Source organism: Anomalospiza imberbis, chromosome 8, assembly GCF_031753505.1.
Source record: "Anomalospiza imberbis isolate Cuckoo-Finch-1a 21T00152 chromosome 8, ASM3175350v1, whole genome shotgun sequence".
Lineage (NCBI taxonomy): Eukaryota > Metazoa > Chordata > Aves > Passeriformes > Viduidae > Anomalospiza > Anomalospiza imberbis.
Genome location: NC_089688.1, coordinates 4,417,508 through 4,439,607, shown reverse-complemented (window position 1 = coordinate 4,439,607; position 22,100 = coordinate 4,417,508). Strand labels below are relative to the sequence as shown.

Sequence of the window (22,100 nt, the reverse complement as noted above, 5' to 3'; positions counted from 1 at the left end):
CCAACCTTTTGCAGTCTCAGAGTTCAGCCACTTTTGTTTTAGGGAAGGCTGTTCTGGTGGCTGAAGTTTGAGGAGTGAACAGGGAATAAGAAGGTTTTGTCCTGCCTGGGGCAGCTGAAAATGTCCTGGCATGGACCAGGCTTGCTCAGGAACTCACCTGAACCTTGCTGGGCTTCATCTTCATTCACAGCTGGTCTGGCAAGGGTGAGGTCCCCATGAGCAGACCCAGGTGGCACTGGGTTAACTAGGTGGGGTGGTGTCCCTGTGCTCCCTGCTGCTGGCAGGAGCAGGACAGCTCTCTCCAGCTGAGGAGAGACCTTGGGGAGGAGATGTGACTCCAGTGAAACCACTCAGTTTGTCCCCTTTGGCCAGGCTTTGTTTTGGGCTGAGCTTTCCTTGGCTGTTTTCCTTCCTGAAGCATGACCAGGAGAAAGGATGGATTTGGCTGCCTTGTGGCACCCTGTCCTGCATTTTCCCTCACCACTGGACACCTTGGTGTATGTGGGATGTGCAGAGCATGGCCAGGGAGGGGGATGAGATCCATTGCTGGGAAAGGAGCTGGTCCTGCTGTTGCAGCTGTGATTGCCACCAATCTCCTTGATGAAAATAAGCAAAGCCACATTTGCTGACTCTCCAGCCTTTCCAGCCAGTCCTCTCTGAATCATCAGCTTTTGAAAAGAGCAATGGAAATTGTGCAAGTTTTTAAAGTTCTTGCTTTCACAAATAATCATTGTCAAGTAGGACAGTTGTAATCTCTATTCCCTCACAGAATCACAGAGCAGTTGGTAGTGGAAGGGACTTTAAAATCCATCCCATCCCACCCTGTGCAATAGGTAGGGACACCTTCCACTGTCCAGGTTGCTCCAAGAACCTTTATCTTTGAGGATAACTAAAGATGTGTCCAAATTGTTGGCTTTTCCACTGCTGTTGAAAGGATTTCTGGCTAGAACTGGAAGCAGGTTATTTAATTTTGTGAATTGTTTGTTGTGGGAATTGTACATTACAATGTCTTGGCCTTCAGATTGTTCTGTGGGAAGATATCAGAGTAACCTGGACCATGGAATTGGACCCAACTTTGGTTCTTTCACACACTCTTGTGCCACTGTGAGAGGAAAACCTCTTGGTTTTTCACTTCCTACTGCTCAGTGGAGCCTGCTCTGCAGAGCGAATCTTCCTGATGGTGCCTGTTAGAAAATTTGGGTGAATCAGACAATGCAGTATTCCATGTCTGCTCAGAAGAAACTGGTGTGTCTCATCTGTCTGCCTCTCTAAGGTTTTCAAAGAATCATGACTCACAAGGATCCTCCAAGTCCAGCTCCTGGCCCTTATTGCTTATTACAAGTTTGTGGATTTTTTTTTTAAATAGCCAATGTGAAACAACTGAATGCAGAAGATGTGTTTTTTTTTTTTTTTTGTGGGTTTTTTTTTTGTTTTTTTTTTTTTTTTTTTTTGTTTTTTTTGTTTCAGTTTCTTTCAGATTTGTCATTCAATGCCTGCTCACGTCCAAGACAGATATAAAACTAAAGTCATCCAGAGGGATGTTCACCTTGAGGTTGCTTTGAGAACATCTGGATGGTTTTTACTTAAGCCTGAAAATCCCCTTTTGAATTCCTAGCAATTGCAAACACTAGAAATGTGTTTCTAACTTAGAGTGAGTAGTACTTCTTTGAATTGCTTTGTTATTTGGACTCATCTGAATTTTCAGTAGAATTGTGCTGGTTTTGTATTTTTTGTGTGAGGGCAAGCTAGACGTGGTACCTGGTCAGTGATTCTGGTGGAGGGCAGTGGAGGGACCTGCATTTTTCTCCTCATGGCTCTCATTCTTTATTCCTTTTTCCCACTGAAGCAACATTTCCCTCATGAAACCTTCTGGATTTTTCTTCATAACCATAAACTGCAAAATACAGTACATTCTCTTTTCTCGCTGCCCTCACTTGATGGAACAAGGTGATTCCACGCTTTTAAGCTCTCAGTATTTTACCAAAACATGGCATTGGGGAGATTCTTGGGTTTGGGGAGACAAGGGAGGAGCCACTCATTTTTGAAGCACTGAACATGTCTCTTGTCCTTCTCAGTGTCTGCAGAGACTCAGAGCAAGATCTTTGCATCAGGTGGTGGGTGGAACTTCAGACAAAGTCAGGGAGTTACATTTTCTTAATTGGTTCTGATGATTCAGCCTGGAACATGAATCACCCTGGACAGAGCTGGATGTTTCCAGGGTAGTAAGAGCCAAGTAATTTTAGTTTGCCCCAGAGGCTAAATTGATGTACAGATCAAGTTCAATTATTTTATTTTTTTTCACACTCCCAACTGTTCATTTTTTCTTGTTCTGACAGTTTTATTTACTGGGAGCCTAAAAGGTCTGTCAGCACAGACTGCCTGGGCATCCTGTCAGAGCCGGGAGGCAACACCTCCTCGACATGTGCTATTGTAAAAATGCCTGCCTGGGTCATTGGCTTTTTGATTTACTTAAATTAGAAGATGTTTCTGGTGTCCCCAGGAAGCTGCTTGGTCCCAAACATGAGATCGGAACTTAGTGACTTTTCAGGGAGAGATTTCTCACCATGTCACAGGTTCTGCCTGCATTGCTTTGTGTCCACTGGGGCAAAGCTGGGCAAGGTGCCTCAGAAATAAAACGTTTATTTTTTTCATCATCTTGATGGTTAAAATTTTCAGGAGGAATTTCTGCATGGAAAGGGTGCTCAGGCCTTGGCAGGGGCTGCCCAGGGAGCTTTGGAGTGCCCATCCCTGGAGGTGTCCAAGGAAGGGCTGGAGGTGGCACTCAGTGCTCTGGGCTGGGGACAAGGTGGGCACTGGGCACAGCTGGGACTCCATGGGCTGGGAGGGATTTTCCAACCTAAAAGATTCTGAGATTAAAAACTTCATTTTTTAAAATTTTCTGGTGTTCATTTCAGTAGGAAAGCTTGCTCTGTGTTGGACACACGTGGAATTCTCACTGTGGGAGCTTTTGTTTCTTGTTTACCCTGTTGATGGTTGAACTGTGTGGGAAGGGTCTGCTGCAGGATTTCTTGTTTTGTTTTGCACATCTAAAATTTCTGCCAGGGTAGAGATGTTCACTTGATCCTGTGCAGCTCTGAGGGTGGGCAGGCCCTGGCACAGATTCCCAGGGAAGCTGTGGCTGCCCCTGGATCCCTGGAAGAGTCCAAGGCCAGGCTGGATGGGGTTTGGAGCAGCCTGGGACAGTGGAAGGTGTCTCCTTTTCCATCATTAATTGTTTGGGGGTTTTCTAATTTCTGATCTAGTTTCACATTATTGTTTTTTAATGAAGTGTGTTTGAATTGAGGATAAGTTTGGGGATTTCCCCTCAGTTGTCACTAGTCAAAGTTTTGTTTGACCTGTTGTTCTTGTGTTAGTTAAAATTCAGGGGCTGTTTTTTTTGTTTTTTTTTTTTTTCCTCAAGTGAGCTGGTGAGCTTAGTTGAGCCTTCCATTGCACCCTTCCAAATGTGTGTGCTCTGGAGATTAAAATGCTCTATTAGGGACTGATTAAAACATAAAATTAAATTGTGTATCATAACTTTAGCTCCAAGTTTAGATTAATTAAAAACTAAATTGCCTATAACACTTTCCACTTTGATACTTTGGTGCCTTCCCATATGATCAGATGGAACTGGGAAGTTTAAACAGTCAACTGAACACACTTTTACATGAACAATGAGAATTAAATAGTCAGGTTTGGGTACTGCACCATTAGGATTACAAGAGACACTGGTTATAAGAAATATCATCGTATTTTAAAAGTCAAATTAACTTTCAGTTAAAGGGGAAAGAAGCATCCAGAATGAAGAATTTTAAGGAATTGTGATGTCTTTACCAGTAAAATCATGTGTAGAAAACTCTTTTAGAAATTGTTCTATGTAGTTTCAGAGATTCAAAATCAAAATGTCATTTTAATACTTCATTGTCTTTCTTACTTTCCAGTAAGCTTAAAATTATAGTCCAAATTTTAAATTTCCAGGGGCTAGAGATTACTAGAGGGATTATTAAATAGTTTTCAAGGTGCTGAGTGATGTTGAAAAGGAGCTCTGAGGGATTGTACAGGCAATTTTGCTGGGGCCAAGGTGTGTGTGTACATAAAAGGTGTTGCATATGCAGCCAAAGATACACTGAACATGTTTTCCTGACTTGTGCTTTATTCTTATTTATTTGGAGCTTTATTTCATCTCATTAAAGACTTTGGGTGAAATCTGGATGGATCTGGAGCTTCGTGTCAGGTGGTTTTTCCAATGCTGGCCTTTATTGCAATAATTCAGTCTGCAGGGAGGAGGACGCTGTCCCTTGTGGCTCTTGCTTCACAACTATTAATTTTAACATAATTAATCTGTTTACTGAAATTTGTCCCTCTCATGCCCTGATTTTCTTCCTCCTTAGAATATGCACCTGACAAGCTGTTCTGCAGATTTATCACATGTGCTTCAAATGGGCTGAGGAACAAAATGAAGACATTTTTCCGTAAATGCCTGACTGTCCTTGAAGCCTGGGGCTTTGCAGCAGACAGCCCTGTGTGGAAATGGATGAGGAGTTTTTCCTCTGCTCTGGCTTTCAGCAAACTTCCATTTTCTTGCCCTTCAGGTAGGAAATGGGGTGTATCCTACTATGAGGTGGAAAAGAGTAGCAAAACCAGAGCAGAGAGTGCTGAAATGCATTTGAAGATTTTTTTTTTTTTTGGTTTGTTTTTTTTTTTTTTTTTAAGCTACTCAAGTATTCCAAATACTGTATTTTGTTTTCTGTTTTTTGGAAACAAGCCTGCTCACAGAAATGCTGAAATTCTGAACTGCTGCTACTTCTCTTTGTCCCTAGGGAAGAAACTGCTTTTGTATTGCAAACTCAGTGGAGCAGAAATTTATGAGCAGCCTGATTTATGCCCTTCTGTTAGGGAGGAGGGATTCAAATAATTGGCAACCTCTGGATGTAGAAACACTCGTTTTGTTTCTTCTGTACATTGTGTGATGACTGTGAAATGGTCCCCCAAACATCCAGGGGGACCTGGACAAGCTCCAGAAGTGGCCCATGGGAATCTCAGGTGTCTAACAAGGCCAGGTGCTGGTGCTGCCCCTGGCTCAGGACAACCCCTGGGATGGATCAAGGCTGGGGATGAGCAGCTGGAGCAGCCCTGGAGAAGGAGCTGAGGGTTCTGGGGGTGAGAGCTGGGACCCAGAACCCCCCCCTGTGCCCTGGGCTGAGCCCCAGCGTGGGCAGCAGGAGAGGGGGGATTCTGCCCCTCTGCCCCTGGGCTCAGGTGAGACCCCACCTGCAGAGCTGCCCCAGCCCTGGGGCCAGCACAGGAGGAACCTGGAGCCGCTGGAGAGAGCCCAGGGGAGGCACCAGGATGAGCAGAGGGATGGAGCAGCTCTGCTGGGAGGAAAGGCTGGGACAGCTGGGATTGTTCACCTGGAGAGGAGAAGGTTCCAAGGAGAGCTCAGGGCCTGAAGGGGCTCCAGGAGAGCTGGAGAGGGGCTGGGGACAAGGGATGGAGGGATGGGACACAGGGAATGGCTTTCACTGCCAGAGGAAGTGGGAAGGAAGCCTTCCCATCTTTTCCTTGTGAAGGAGGTGAGGCCCTGGCACAGGGTGCCCAGAGCAGCTGTGGCTGCCCCTGGGTCCCTCGAAGTGCCCAGGGCCAGGTTGAATTAGAAACCAGTTTGTAACAAACAATAATGATTCTTACTCCTGATGTAACATACATTTCTTTTACTGGTGCCATAAATTCCCTTCTGCTGTTCCTTTAGGAAGTGTGGCCTGACAGTAATTAAGCAGTAATTGGTGTATGAAGGCAGGAGCTGTTCCCTGTAGCTAAGTATTGTTAGAAAATAATTTCATTTATCCAATGGTATTTCAGCAGTTCTAACCAATTTTGTGTTTATTATGTGCCATATGTCTGTCCAGCAGGACTTGGGATTTGGTTTAACAAATACAGTTGTTGTGCTTTATTGAATGCTGGTTTTAAAAGCACCTTTTTTTGCTGGCCAGGGTATATAAATATTTTCCTTTCCCTCCCTTGTATGTTGCCCTCTCCCAGAGTTCTGCATACCTTTTGGTTCATCATCTCTTGTGAAAGCACAGGATTTTTGAGGAGGGGAAGGGCTGAGGTCACTTTTATTTTGTTCCTGAAGGGTGAGTTTTGGTCAGAACTCAGACCTGAGGAGTAACAGCTATGGCAGAGCTTAGCTGAGCATGGTTTTAGAGGTGCCTTAATTCCCTGCCACCAACTTGGCACACAAATGAGTTATAGCCAGCAGCTGCTGCTGCAGACCCATGGACTAATCTGACACAATATTTTGGTTTTCCTTTCTTTTTTGTGCTTTCTGCCTCATTTCTGTGGTTCAATTTATGGAAGCCAGTCTTTATGAAGATTGCACACAACCCTGACCATGAACTTCACCTAAGTGGGGAATCCAGGGGTTCTGCTCTTGTCACCTGGGAGCACAGGTGTTGAAATGACTCCTCTGTGGGAAGACAGGTGATTTGTGTTGTTTGAAGGATATCCCGATAGCCTTTAACTGTTAAAAGCTGACTTAAAAAGTCTCCTTCTACCCAAAAAAACATTGCTCCTGTTGCATCCCAATGATGAGTGAGGCTGATGGAGAGATTTAGCTCTTGGAACTATTAGATAGGGACATAATCCATTGAAGTTGGTTTGTCCTCAGCATTCCTGCTGGTATTAATGTCCTCTCCTGGTGGGTGGTGAGGAGAGAAGTGCTTTTCCCAGCTCTGAAAGGTGTAGGGCACTGCCTGTGCTGTTGCATGATGAGAGAAAATGCAGGAGTGATTTCCCAGGGAAAGCTCTCAGAGGTGAGTTCATGGAGGAGATGAACCTGAAGTGTTGAGAGTTTCTCTTTTCCTTCAACTTTTGGACCATATTAAAAGACTTCAATTTCTCCACAGAAACACAGGAGGTGGAAAAACATTTTGTTCATTTTTCCTGGGAACTAGTCTCATGCTTTCCCCAGTTGTTAAGATTTCATGAAATCCAGGGGAAATTCAGCAGAGATCTAATTACAGGACTGTAAATAATTCCTCTCTGAAGAATAGCCACGTGATTTCAGGACTCTCAGCATGGAAAAGGAAGGACAGCAGAAGGATGCCATGGAGCTGTGTAGTGGCTGAAGAGAAAGGGGAGCAAGGATAGATAATTCCCACTTTTTCCAATGCAAGCACTGGGCTATCAACACATGACATAAATTGTTACTGGGTGGGGTGTTTTTTTTTGTAATTCCTTTTTTTTTTCAACTTTTTTTTGTGGTCCTAATTATCTTTATTTGGATGCCTGATCAGCCATAGCTTTGTCCTGACTGATAGACACCTTTTGTTTCTGTAAGGGTGAAGAAAGGTTTAATGGGTAATTTAATTCTTTGAAAGTGGCTTTTTTATTTGTTTTTTTCTTTTTCTCTTTTCATACAGCTGGTATGAAAACTTCTCTTACAGATGTTAGAACAAGGCTATTGTTGCCTGTCCTATTGTAGGGTCAGTAGTGGGGTGTGGAAACGAAAACCTGAGAGTTTTCTGCCTCTGTCCCTATTCTTATTTCCAACATAGGTGAAGCCAACACTTTTTTGGAAATAAAGCCAAAATTTTGCTGTATTGCAATTCTTTTTTTTTTCAAATGTAAGAGGCTCTTATTTGTTGAAGGGAATTCATAGTAGCCAATTGATTTTAGAATCTTTATTCTTTCCTCCTCTGAAGTAAGAATTCAGTTAGAATTGTTTTTCAGAGATCCCACCTTCTGTTTTGCAATTCAACCATTTGTTAGTCTTTTTAAAATGCTGAAGAGAATTTAGTTTTAATACCAAATTTATGGTCAGATTGGCCATTTAATTAACTTTAGACAAAACTTTCATATGAAATAGGAATGGGTTTGGTGTCCTGCCACAAACCAAAATTACTCTGTGTTTTGGGAGGCTCCGAATTGGATTTTAGCAATGTTGTGCTGAATTATGCCATGGAATGAGGGGAAGTGGCAGTGTAAGAGGATTTTCAAACAGCAGTGGCACGAGTGATTGGAATGATGAGCATTGAGGTATTTATGTGAAGTTTTTTTGCATAATGAGAAGGGAGTGAGTTATTGGGGGAGAGATAGCAATGATCCAGCTCATAAAAGCTGTGCTCAGGAGAATAATTTCATTAAATACTCCAGCAGATCAGTAAATCCTTCAGCTGCCTTTTGCAGAACAGTCAGAGAGTTGATGTTCTTCTGGGAGGAATTCACCTCCTGTTTCTTGCCTCCTCCCTCCACCCTGCCATTTTGCTAAATCAATTTATTGCCTGGCAAAGCCTGCAAATAAAGCCTTCCAAGGCAGTAAAGATCCCATCCACTTAGAGGCCTTTTCTGTTAATAGCCTAAAAACACTGTCACTCATCCTTGGGTTGGAGTGCAGCCTGTCCTGCCCAATCTCCTGTGGCCAGCCCAGCTCCCTGGGCTTCCCTGTCCTGCTATTCCCTTGACCTTAACAAAGATTTGCTGTGCTCTGCTTCCTGTTTTTCCCATCAATCCACTGACCTGACTTGGACTTTGTGCCAGGTCTCCATGACTTTGGGTTTTTTGGTATCAGAAGCCTTCTGTATCAGTTATCTCCAAGAGAGGGAAAAAAATCCTTAAATAAATACCCATTTCTATGGAATTCAGCCTGAGAAAAGGGAGGAATAAATATTGATTCCAGTTTATACAGGTGGGACAAGGATTTGGTGTTGTGGTGAAAAATGGAGGGAAGATGTGATGAGTAGAGCAAACAATGTTGGAAACTTTGGTGCTCTTCAACTCCTTTGGATTATCCAGCAAAGTTTTAATTCTCAGAATTTTGTACCCCATAAATATTCTTGGAGAGTGATTCTGGTCATTCCTTATATGAGCCCAATTCTGAATTTGAAGTGGCTGAAACCTGGTGTTTTGATTAGATATCTCAAAGATTTTTCCCAACCCATTGGATGATTTTATAATTTCTGTAAAGAAAGCAAAATATCAACCCGGAAATCTTTGAGCTCTGCTTCTTCCTTTCAAGAATTTAGAAGGAGAATTTATTAATTTAGAGGGAAAATTACTGATTTGAGTTAGAAAGGAATCTAGGGCAGATGCTAAGAAACAGAGCAGTTGTGTCATTTTGTGTTCCTAATGAATTTGAAAATTCCATATCTTGTTAAACTTCCAGTTTGGAGCAGAGCTGGTAAAATATCCTGAGCAGAATACTTTGATTCAAGTACTGATTAACATTTTTGGCTGATATTTTCCATATTGGGCAGCCTGCTCTTCAGGAGACTTTGGGGAATATTTATGTTTGGGAGGGAATTTGGGACAAAAAAAAAAGACAAGCATTTAAATGTCTTTTAAAAATCAGTTCAATCTCAAATTCTTTTTTAAGCAATTCCAATGCTGCTGAAAGTGGAGCACAGTTCCAAAGAGCAGCAGTGTGACACTGATGGTTTTCCTGGTTTTTTGGTTTCTTTTGGTTTTTTTTTTAATAGTGGGGTTTAGGATGAGCTTTACTCTACCTGTAGGCAACTTAATATGTCTTGTGAATAAAAGTCATAAATGTGGTAAAAATTGCAGTGGTCAGCTGGCCAAAAGCCTTTCCCTGTGAGAGTCTGTTCAAAAACAAGACTTATATTGAAGGGGACAAAACAGAAACACCAGGATTTTATTCCTGAAAGGGGACTTGAGCACAGAAACCCAACATCCACAACTTCCCAGTGCCCCGAGGGTTTCCTGGTGGGACATCTGCTGAGCCAGATTTTGCAATCTGCCTGCATCAGATGTGTTTGCAACCACGTGGGGTGTTCATGATTGCACATTAAGTGCTAACTAAAGATGTAGGCTTGCATTTCTGCCTCTTTGCATTTGTTCTAGAAAGGTGTAAATGATGATTAAGGCATCAGGAAAATGGTTTGTGCATAAAAGATTTGAGGAGGAACTCAACAGAACTTGGAAAACACTTCAATTCCAAGAGAGGAGAAGGCTCCTGTGAGGATGTATCAAAGAGATTAATTTCAATAAGGGTAATGCTGTTTAGAGCCATGATTGAGGTCTCCTGTGCTGAGGTGATTTATGGCCACCTTGTTAACAGGAGGTGGAAGTTGTTCCAGGGTAAATCTGCCTCTTAAGGGGGATTTGGAAGAGTTACCGTCTCAGTAGGTGTCCACTCTAAGTGGCCTCTGAGGAGGTTTATCCAAAGCTGAGTTCTACTGAACTTTTTCTCACTTTTTTCACAGCCTTACTCTCACTCTTACTTTGATTTCTTCCTTTGCCCCTTGACCTTTCAAAGTGGCATGGCAGAACCCAAAATACTGGCATGTGGTGCTGTAGGTCTTAAAAAATCTGCTCCTACCAAGTTTAAAACCATCTGATTCCCTCAAGATGCAATTAACGAGAAAGCGCTGAAAATGTAAACTTCAGAATCAGGGAAAGGCATTGATGTCATTACTGTGATGTTCTCTACTTCTTTGTGCCACCTCAGACTGTGCCCTTGGCTCAAGTGGCACTGCTTCTGCCTGGATCCTATTTTGGATTATTTCCCAAAGGCCTCTTTACAGATTTTGCCTTGATTTTGATGGCCTCCCTCCAAGGCTAAACATTTTATTATTATCAGGATATTTTGTCTTGAAAGGTTTTTCTTCCCAGTTTTCCCCCTTGGAGAGGAATGCCTCACATCAGTTGTGTGAATCCAGGAGTCAGCTCCAGGAAAAAGCTCTTCTCACTGCAGTAACATATCCCAGTGTCACTGAGGCTGGAAAATCTGTCCCAGCTGTGCCCAGTGCCCACCTTGTCCCCAGCCCAGAGCACTGAGTGCCACCTCCAGCCCTTCCCTGGACACCTCCAGGGATGGGCACTCCAAAGCTCCCTGGGCAGCCCCTGCCAAGGCCTGAGCACCCTTTCCATGCAGAAATTCCTGCTGCTGTCCAAGCTGAGCCTCCCCTGGCACAGCTTGAGGCCGTTTCCCCTTGGCCTGTCCCTGTTCCCTGGCAGCAGAGCCCGACCCCCCCTGGCTGTCCCCTCCTGTCAGGAGTTGTGCAGAGCCACAAGGTCCCTCCTGGGATGTGTTGTCACTTTTGGAATCAGGACATTGTTGAAACAGCTGGATTTAAGCCCAAATTTCCCAAAACCTGACTGTCTTATGCTCAGGTGTAAAATCTTCCCTCTTCTCTATTGTGTGCTGAGGACCAAAGTGATGGCAAAGGAGTAAAATTCAGATTAGATGAAGTAGATTTCTTACTCCAGGCAGTTTCTTTAGCTTGGAACAAGTGTAGGGAATTGTGAGCAAACTTATACTTCATTTATGGGCTTTTATATGTTTTACTCAATTTAAATCACACAGCTGGGGGCAAAATAGAACATATCAATCAGCTACTGAATTAAGCCATTAATCTGTTCTGTTTAGCAGATATTCCTCTGAGTCACTGCATGTTTTGGAGAGACGAACTGTGTCCCTGAACCCTAAAGCTGAGGTGAGGTGCACAGCACTACCTGGGGTTCCCCCGTGGCTCCTGCAGGCAGTTTGCAAAAGCCCTGAAGCCTGGGATGTCCTTGTTTTAATCTGCATAATTAAATCTATTGTTGTTTGGAGAGGAAACAACTGGGAGTAGAGTGTTTTCTCTGTTCTGATGGCTTCCTGAACAAGCTCCAGTGTTTAGCTGGCATGAGAGAGATTTCTTTGTGTGTGTTCTTGCTTTTATTCCTGTCTGTATTCCTCTAGGACAGAAATATTACAGTGTCATGGGGAAAAATTTGTTGCTACAGCAGCTTTGCTGGTCAAGATTTCCGTTGATGTCTGTAATGTCTCTTTCTTGCAGCAAGGAATCCTCGGGAATTTTCCTTTTCCGTGTTTTAAACTGCCAGGGGGCAGGGATGGATGGGATATTGGGGAGGAATTGTTCCCTGGGAGGGTGGGCAGGCCCTGGCACAGGGTGCCCAGAGCAGCTGTGGCTGCCCCTGGATCCCTGGCAGCGTCCAAGGCCAGGTTGGACAGGGCCTGGGATAATGGAAGGTGGAACTGGATGGGTTTTGACATCCCTTACAGTCCAAACCAGTCTGATTTCTGAGGTAGGGTTGGATTTTTTTGGGTTTCTTGTGTTTGACAAAGGAGTGCAAGGTCCCCGAGTGTCCTTCCTGAGCCCTTGTCCTTCTCTGCTGTCTCTTTTTTGAAATGATGGCAGCCAATCCTTTGTTTAATGCTCCAGGGTTTCCTATTGTCCTATATAATGTCACTCTAAATTAGTTTATCTTCCTCTCCCTCCTAATGTTCCCCAGCATTTTGTTTACTTCAGCTCAGTACCCACAGCCGCTCCCTGTGCCGCCTCCTTGGAGGGGAAAACAGCTGAAAAGCTGACAAATTCCCAATCCCTCTCTGCACACGTGAATATCTTATTTGTCCCAGCCTGCCTTTTTATCCAAATGAAGATTCCTTTCCCAAGCTGCCCAGGTACTCAATGCACTTAGATTCTCACAGAGCTGCTCTGTTTGTAGCCAGGGCTAAACTCTGGAGCTGGCAGACTTTCACCTGGCACTTAATTCCACACTCTGACACCTTCCCCTCCTCACCCAGCAGTAGTAAAGTGCGTGGGCCAGCTCATCTGGCCTCTTAGCTCGTAGTTTTCTCTTGTTTTTACAACTGAATTGCACTAAAATGGTGTTTCCTGCAGTTCAGCCTTTTATTTTTTGACAGCCAACCTCACACCCCACAGGGCTTTCCTTTCTCTCCCATCTCTTTACACATTTCAGGAGAAAAGCCACAAAAACTGAGGGAACAGATTCAAAGTATCCCTAATTTCAGGCCTGCTGCCAATCCCATGGAATATGTGCCTGGGTTGAAAGGCATCTCCTCTGACACTGAATAAAACTAATTTTATCTTCACATTTTATCTTTAGAACAAATGTTTCTTGTAATTCTGTTGTTTAGGCTCTTGCTGACAGGGCCTTTTTTGTCCCACCCCATCCTGACAGCCTCAGGACACTCTGGACAAAGCCCCAGGAGGGGACACATCACTTCCCTGGGCACTGCTTACCTGTAGACACCTTTCTGCAGCAAACCACAGGAATTCCTCTCCCCCTTTCTTCAAAGGAGCTGTCTCAGGATCATGTCCAGAACTCCACCCTCTCTCCAGTAGGAATAATCATGACTTCCAAGTCTACTCCCCTTCCCTGACTTCAGCAGTGAGCAGGAATCTGTGCTGGGTGTCACCAATTCTCAGCAGCTGCTGTTTGGTGACAGTAACAGCCACACTGGCATCTCTCAGGTTCACCCCTGTAGTAAAATCCTACCTTGAAGTGTTGTGGGCAGAGCAGCTGCCAGGATGGATTGGCATTGCTCACTCTTCCATGGAAAAGGAAGCCATGAGAAGGCTGACCTAGAAGAAAGATGAGAGAGGGTTAAAGAATAAAGCAGGGATTTGTTAAAAGGATCTCTTCAATGGATCCACCTTGGGCAGCACAAGAGCCCAGCCAGGGCTGCACCCAAGAGGAACCAAAATGGTCACAAAATGCATGACCGCTCACGGGGTCTCTCACTTTTAGAAGTTCTGCTCCATTTGCATATTGGAGTTCATTGCCCAATTACAGCTTTAGGTTATGAAGTCCCATCCTGCTTGTTGTTCTCCTCACCATTGTTTATACTTTTTGGGCCTGGAGCTTCTAACAGTTGTCCTTGGTCCCCAGCTGGAGAAGGAATTGTTTTGTCTCCCTGCTTTGTGAAGAGAGCTCACCATCCCTTAATGTGAAGCTCAGACCCACACACTAAAGCAGCTCAGAATCTGAAAAATATGAAAGCTAAAACTTAAGGCATCATGGCCCAACTGCCCATCGTGAACTTTGTCTTCTGTTTTCTTTCCACCCGAGTGCCTTGGGTGCTCTCTCCTCTGTGCTCTTCTCTGATGGTGAGGGATTTTTATCCTGGCATCTCTGCTGCTGAACCTTGGGCCAGTTTATATTGCTGCAGGGAAAAGTGGTCTCTTCCCTCCTTTGTGAAGCTTGGTTTATTATCACAGGATCCCAGAATGGATTGGGTGGGAAGGGACCTTAAAGCCCATCCCATTCCACCCCTGACATGGGCAGGGACACCTCCCACTGTCCCAGGCTGCTCCAACCTGGCCCTGGGCACTGCCAGGGATCCAGGGACAGCCACAGCTGCTCCGGGCACCCTGTGCCAGGGCCTGCCCACCCTGCCAGGGAACAATTCCTTCCCCATATCCCATCTAGCCCCACCCTCTTTCAGTTTAAAGCCATCCTGCCTCATCCTGGCATTCCAGGCCCTTATCCAAACTCTCTCCAGCCTCAGAGGTTCAGATCTGATTCCTGAACTTGTGATTATGCCCTGGCAGGAATGTGGTACCTCACTGTTGTGCCATGTGGAGAGGTCACTGAGAGTCCATGCTGTGCTGGCTGTTTCCAGCATATTCAACTTTACCAGCTTAACCTAATGTCTTCTAAACACCAGGTTTTTTAATGGAATTCATGGAAATGTCAGCTCAATACCCAGGAATATATCAAGTAGGATGATGAAAAGTGAGTGGAAGAGGGGGAGAATGTTATCAGGAGCCTGTGAACGTGTGCAGGCTGTCCATTCCTGGAGTGATCTCTGCATCTTTGAGTGCATTTCCTTGTTTTTGTCCGTTCTCCCACATCTGGCCTCAGTCAGAGACAAATTTGTGACCTTGTATGAGTGTAAGGGTGCTGTTCATTTAAGGACTGACAGAAAGCAACGTGGTTTTTTTTTTTTTCTTTATGACATGTTACAGGAAATTGGTGAAACAATCTTATTTACTTTGTCAGCTTTTGAAATTTGAGAATAGCCCACTTTTAAAACATTATTTTGAGTGATGTGTTATTGCAGGGTTGTTAAGCTCTGATATTCCTGGATTTCCTTCAAGGTTCTTACTATTACTTGGATATCTTAATAGTTTTTTAAATATAAACATTGGTAAACCCATTTTGGCTGATCTTTTAGAAATAACCATCAGCACAGGCCCTATGAGTAAAGTATCTAAACAGTGAAATGTTTCACGTCCAATAAAACTGCTTAACCCATCCTGAGGGATGTGTTGCATTTACACTCAGGAAATTTGTTGGAGGCATTTGAAATGCAGGATTGAGGTTCTTGTTGTGCATCACTTCCCGTGGCTGTTCCCTCCACCTCAAAGTTTGCTGGTGCTGGTGTGGAATTGTCTCTGTTGCCCAGCACTGGGGTGAGGTGCGGTGCTTTTCCCTGGTTTTCCCTGTTTCTTAACCCAATCCTGGGCTGAGCCCCAGCGTGGGCAGCAGGGGAGGGGGGGATTCTGCCCCTCTGCCCCTGGGCTCAGGTGAGACCCCACCTGCAGAGCTGCCCCAGCCCTGGGGCCAGCACAGGAGGGACCTGGAGCTGCTGGAGAGAGCCCAGGGGAGGCACCAGGATGAGCAGAGGGATGGAGCAGCTCTGCTGGGAGGAAAGGCTGGGACAGCTGGGATTGTTCACCTGGAGACGAGAAGCTTTGTGGGGACCAAATTGTGGCCTTGCAGGGCCTGAAGGAGCTACAGGAAATAATGGAGAGAGATTTTGGACAAGGGCCTGGAGTGGCAGTTCAAGGGGGAATGGCTTCCCACTGCCAGAGGGGAAATCTAGGTGAAATATATCGAAGAATTCCTCCCTGTGAGGGGTGGGCAGGCCCTGGCACAGGGCACCCAGAGAAGCTGTGGCTGCCCCTGGATCCCCCTGGCAGTGCCCAAGACCAGGCTGGATGGGGGTTGGAGAAGCCTGGAATGGTGGAAGCTGTCCCTGCCCATGGCTGGGGTGGCACTGGATGAGTTTTAAGGTTCCTTCTGACCCAAACCAGTCTGAGATTCACATCCAGGACTTGGGAGATTTGGAGGCCAATTGTCTTGGAAGAGCCAGCCTGGGTGGGTGAGGGCCCTGGGTGTTCTGTAATTTAACTAGAACAGAGATCCAGAAAATCCAGGAAATGAAATGCTGAGTGTTGGGGGTTGATGATCAGCAGTGAGGTGTGTGAGGATATCTGGAGCAACAGAGGTTCAGGAGATGGATTTATCTGATTGCCAGAGGGCTGAAAAGCAGCTGAAGGGATGAGGAGATCCAGAAGGTGGAATTGTTAAATGGGGTTGGATAAATCATGGAATCATAGAATGGTTTGGGTTGGTTAAAGCCCATCTTATCCCACCCTCTACCATGGGCAGGGATACCTTCCACTAGCCCAGGCTGCTCCAACCTGGCCTCAGACACTTCCAGGGATCCAGGGGGAGCCACAGCTTCTCTGGGGCAGTGAAGAGAGGGAAGTGAGTTCAGCTTTGTGAAGCCGGTTAAAAACATCAAAACACGAGTAAAGATTTAACTACCTCCTTCCCTTCCGGGCCAACAAGCTCAGAAATCAATCCTAGCATAATCAAAATATGTAATCACCTCAGTTATGCTCAGTGCCTATTAAGAAGTGACAAGGGGGATTTTTAAGGGTAAAATTTCCCTCCCCCCCAAAAAAAACCAAACAAACAAAAAAAAAACTGGGAAGGAAAATCCTGGAGCAGAGGAGTGAAAGCGTGCTGGAGGCTTGAGAGATATGGTGTCAGATGAGGGAAAGCTTGGAGAGCAGAAGGACATGGGAGGGTTGGGAGAGGCTGTTCAGGAATGATGGGGACAAGTGGGTTTGATGTGCAGAACAGATGGGGAAGGCAAGACCCCCTTTGGGACTGGGATGCTGTTGGATGGGAGCAGGAGGCAACTGAAGGTCAGGCTTAAGGAGCAGAGGCAAAAAGGAGGTGCAGAACAGCAGGGATGTACTTAAAATAATGAAAATCTGGCCTGGGGCTCCATTAACAGACTCCAATCCAGCTGAGGAGGCTTCCCAAGAAAACTGGTGAGGTGTGAGAGAGGACTAAATGTACCAGGTTGGATATCTGAGGTTGTGTTGAAGCCTCCTTGTGCACGTGGCTCAGGGGTTAAATAAATAATCTGTGATTTAAGTGCAGAATGTGGTCACTGATAACATGCCAAGGAGCTGATAAGGAGGAAACTTCTGATTTCCTGCTCTTTTCTAGAAGAGAAACCTGAATTGCTGTAAAAGGGCTTAATTTAGGCTGGGTTTTGCTGAGGAGCCTGATCCCTGGAGGGTGAGAGGGGAGTGTCCCTCGATTACTGGGGGTCAATAGCAGGTGGCACTGGTGGCAGAAGGAATGTTTGGGATTTACTGGGAGTGTCCCCAAGGTGTGGAGCAAGGCAGGCTGGCTCCTGTACAATAATGGGACATGCTTTTGTTTTTTAGGGGACTTTTGAGTCCTGGTGCAGGCTTGTGGCAGCTCTCTGGTTTAACCAGCCTTAGTGTTTGGCATCTGACCTAACTTCCAAAGCCTGGCCTAACTTCTGGGCCTGTAATCTCCAGTACCATAATCTTCAACTGTTTTTGGGAATGGCTGGATGAAATCTCTGCTCAGGGGGTGTGCACATGTTAATTCTGACGTGTTGTGCACTGAGCTACTCAAACACAGCTCCTGTCACTACTCCAGGGGGTATTTAACACTAGTCCTGCTATAGTGACTACAGACAAGTAGAAACACATTTCTAGAAAACTGTCAAGTTTAGTGTATTTATTTTTACAAAAATTAAATAAAAATCCTCTCAGAGAAGGGAAGAGGCAGCATATAAATTCTACTTAAGAAAATACCATTTTCTTCAATAAAATGAATGCACTTAAATCAAAATAACATAATTTAATTAATCTGGGTCATGTTCATTGTGCCAGGTTAGTTTGGGATGTTTCCATTTTTATAACACCAGTCAGTTTTTCAGCCATAGATGCGTAGCCAGTTCCTGGTGTCCTGCGAGAAACACTCAGAGGGGCTTCTGACAAAACATTTCCTGGTGTCAGAGAGATTTTACCCCTTGGATTCTTTCCTTTGTGTTATGTAATGCCAGGGAAGGATCCTTGGAGAGAAACTGCTCTGGCAAGGGAGAAATGGAGAAGGCTTTGGGATGGAATCCAATATCTGTCTTGCAGTAAAGGCAATGAAACTAATCTTTTGGCTTTTCTATCAAATTATATTTTCATTATTAGCACTTCAATGTGCAATTTTAGCTGTGTGTGCATATTTTATGAAGGCAAAGGTTATTGAAGAATGAACTGAGCTACTCCTGCCTAATATGGGTTGTATTTCTTTTAATCTTTTTATGTTAATGTTATTTTTCAGCTGAAGTCTCCTGGCTCTGATATCAGGTTTAGGATATCTTTACTCTCTCTTCTTTCTGGAGGTACTATCTGCACAGCAGGAATTTCAAATGCATACTGTCATAGCCAAGCAGTTTCTTTTGTGACTCAAAACCATCTGTGAAAACAATATTTTATAGGTGAAGTCTATTCAGAGGAGCTGGAAACAAGAATAAATAAATTCACAAAGCATGAAAAAAAGGGTTTTGTGGACAGGAATGAACGATGAAGAGCTATAATCCTGTTAATCCATCCAATAGCTGCATTGCTTGTTAAAAAGTCAGGACATAAATCACTGCTAGTGATGGAAGCAGGAAACAAAAGTGCTTCTCTCTCCCTTCCTCAGTTATCCCATACAGCTCTTTTCTACTTCTGTGAGTTTAGTTGAGTTTTCTCTGTGCAAACCTTCCATCTATTTATCAGTCTTCTTTGTTCAGTGGGAATCAGCAGCATTAAACAGTTTTAATCCTTTTAAATCATCATCTGTAGGTCGTTCTGCTGGCAGGAGTGTGGGAAAGCACCCTTGGCGTGTCTGGAAGGTTTCCCTGCCCACAGCAGGGCTTGGAATGAGAAGAGCTTTAAGGTCCCTTCCAGCCCAAACCATTCTGGGATTCTCTGGCTACCACTGGTACATAGAGATGGAAAATAAAGAACTTTATAATTGATGCAATGTAGGAAAATAGCTGGCTTGGGGTTTTTGGGGGTGCAACATTGAAATAAACATAGAGAATTCCACATTGAAGTAAAAATGGCTTGTTAATGAACTTTTACATTGCATCTTTCCCAGCCAGGCCCAGGGGCAGCTGTGGTGTTCTCACTGAAGTTTGAAATGACTTTTTTTGAGCTTTTTTGAGGCTTTACTTTGGCTTTGCAGTGGCAGCTCATTGACTCTTAGAGAGATATTTCTGCAAGAAAGGCCAGAAAATAACAGGCTTAAAGAGTGGGGCAAGGAAAGGAACACAACCAGGTGTCCTTAGAAGAATGGGGGCAAGCAGGAATATTTGAAGATTAATTATTTGAATGTAGATACAGAGAAAATGCAGAGGAATTTCAAGTTGCTGGTGAAATTTTACTTCAGCTCCTCATATAAATTGTAATTTTTTCCTTGTTCTTGTGTCTTTGCTTTCTAAAAATGCTGCCTCTGAGTGAGGGTAAAAACTCAAGAGTTTGTTAACACAAGGAAAAGGGACAGATGCAGCATCAATATTCCACTTTTTAAATGTGTTTATTAATGTGGAACAGTCCCAGAAGCTGGGAAAAGGGAATTGAGGTGGGAGCAGGTTTGATCTTGAAATTTCATCTTAAAAATCTTCACGTTCTGAAAGGTCTTATCCAAGGAGAGGAGGATGATAAAATCCAACTCAAGTGTGCCAGTCCAAGAGCATGAGAGCACTTTAATAGGATTGAGTAAATCCAAGAGTCCATAGGCTCAAATACTCATGTGTTAACTGCTCAAGAAGTGTCAGTGAAATAAAACCTGGAGTAGTGTTTGGATCTTTGGAACCTTCAGAGCTGGAGGAAGGGCTGGATTCGCACTGTAAATTATTCACTGTAGCACCAGCACAGCCAAATATTTGCTTATGCTTGAATAATTCTTCAGGAAAGCATTTAAGCAGATATTTGACTTCAGCAAACAGAGTTATTTGCACGTGCAGCTGGATCAGAGCCAGAACTGCTTTTAACTCGAAGGTTAAGTCTTCCTTCCCTGGCTTTTCTCCTGGTTGGAGGGGGCTGTGAGATGGGATCTGGGACTGGGCATGGGAGGGAGGCTGTGGGCTGATATTCACCCTCCCAGGGTGTTCCAAGCTACCAGAGGTGATTGCTGAGCTCCTGAGCTGGAATTAGGGTTTACTTCTGTGGTTAAGCCCAGCTGAGGCTGTTCTCCAGCCTAGCACATGTGCTCTGGATGTGCCCCACCAGTGAGAGGGGCTCAGGGCCTGGGCATGGGAAGGGGGCTGTGAGCTGATCTTCAGCCTTCCAGGATGTCCTAAACTGCCAGAGGTGATCTCTGAGCTGGAGTGCTGGGATTAAAGTTTCTCTTTCTGGTTAAGCCCCAAGGTGAGGGTGTTTTCCAGCAGATGTGCCACACCAGTGAGAGGGGCTCAGGGCCTGGGTGTGAAAGGGACCTTGTGGGATGAGATTCACCTTTCCAGAATGTCCTGAGCTACCAGAGGTGATCCCTGAGCTTGAATTAGGGTTTGGTTTTGTGGTTAAGCCTCAGGTGAGGGTGTTTTCCAGCAGATGTGCACCCCCAGCGAGAAAGGCTCGGGACCTGCTCATCAGAAGTAACCCCTGTGAGATACTCCATGGAATTAATGGATATGAATTCCATACCAGGTGAGGTGACTCGAGTGTTGAACAGCACTGTGAGGCAAAACAGATTTGGGTTTTTTTTTGGTGTGTGTCTGTTCTGTGGTTAAATAATCTTCTAGAAGCTTTTTGCATGTGCTGGCACTTGAAAGAATTGTTTGGGTGGCAAAGCAAACATTTGGGACACAGTTTTTAATGAGATGTAGCTTTAACCAAGGAGCACTGTTAGACTCTAAAGCAAGTTCCTCTCATTTTTGGCTACTGTAAGAGGCTTTTTCCTGCTGTTATACTGGCATTTCTGATTTATTATGGCACTACTTCTCCAGAATAAGTATTTGCACTCCCTATTTTATGTCTACAAACTTTAAGAGAGTTCAGCTGATCAGTAATAATGATGACCCTTATAAAAAACCACTATAATTTTTTGCTGTGTTAAAGCAATTCAGTTGCATCTACCTTTAAAAACTAAATACTTTTGAAGATTTATCACAATTGTAGGGTGCAAAGAGCATCCCCACTAAGCAAAGTGGGTCACTCCTGATGCTTGAAGGAGTTCAGGCCTGTTGAGTAAATAATAGCACAGATATAAATGGATATTTAATTCCTTTTTAAATGCTGACTTACTCATCCAGCCACAGCAGTTTCTCAGGAACCACTGTTTTTGACAAATACATTAAATAGCAAATATTTGTTGACGTGTCTTATGAATTAATAATGCTCACTTAGTGATTTCTGTTGAAGTTTGTCAGGGCTTTGAACACACTGTAGGAGCAGGAACTGCAAATTGTTTGCCTACAAATTGCTTTCAGATGTGCTGCTCGTGGGGAACAGTCAGAAGTTGTTGCTGGTGGCAGTTTGGGTGGTGTGGGCACTCCCATAGTCCATGTTTCCTATGGAATTGGGTGTGGATGTGGCAGTTCTGGTGTAAGAGAGCCAATGGCTCTGGCTTGTGGCAAATCTGGCCCAGAATTTAGATTCTTTTTTTGTTTCCCCCATTGATTTCTTTCAAGTAGTCAAGAAAGATGTGCAGCTGTTGGAACAAGTCTAGAGGAGGCCATGGAGCTGCTCCAGAGCTGGAGCTCCTCTGCTCTGGAGCCAGGCTGGAAGAGCTGGGGGTGCTCACCTGGAGAGGAGAAGGCTCCAGGGAGAGCTCAGAGCCCCTTCCAGGGCCTAAAGGGGCTCCAGAAGAGCTGGAGGGGGACTGGAGACAAGGGATGGAGGGACAGGACACAGGGAATGGCTTCCACTGCCAGAGGGCAGGGCTGGATGGGATATTGGGAAGGAATTGTTCCCTGGGAGGGTGGGCAGGCCCTGGCACAGGGTGCCCAGAGAATGGTTATTTTTTTTGACCACGGCTGTGTTCTCCCCTGCTCTAGCTTCTAATGAATGCAAAGTTTTGAATCCTGTAAGAAGACCAGATCTAAAAGAAAATAATTATTGGAAGTTGCCGTCATATTATTGTTCCTGTAAATATATTCAAAGTGCTTGGATGTCATTACTCAGATTAATGTACCTTCATCATCTCTTAAAATTTAAAATAATATTTTTTTCAGGAAAATACTGCATCTTGTAGACATTTTGTGTGTCTTTATTTTACAGATTTTC

The 22,100-nt window shown here is 44.5% G+C and overlaps 1 protein-coding gene across 25 annotated transcripts in view; it reads left to right on the top strand.

The window, feature by feature from the left end:
* The window catches only part of PCDH15 (protocadherin related 15), a 626,487-nt gene that overhangs the window by 335,879 nt on the left and 268,508 nt on the right, over positions 1 to 22,100 (top strand). For 3 of the 25 annotated variants that reach the window (XM_068197029.1, XM_068197038.1, XM_068197028.1), the window contains one exon: positions 4,392 to 4,592. The exons of the other annotated variants lie outside the window; for them this stretch is intronic. The gene's annotated coding sequence lies outside the window, so the exon portion shown is untranslated. The remainder of the gene's footprint in view (positions 1 to 4,391; positions 4,593 to 22,100) is intronic. 25 annotated transcript variants of the gene reach the window in all.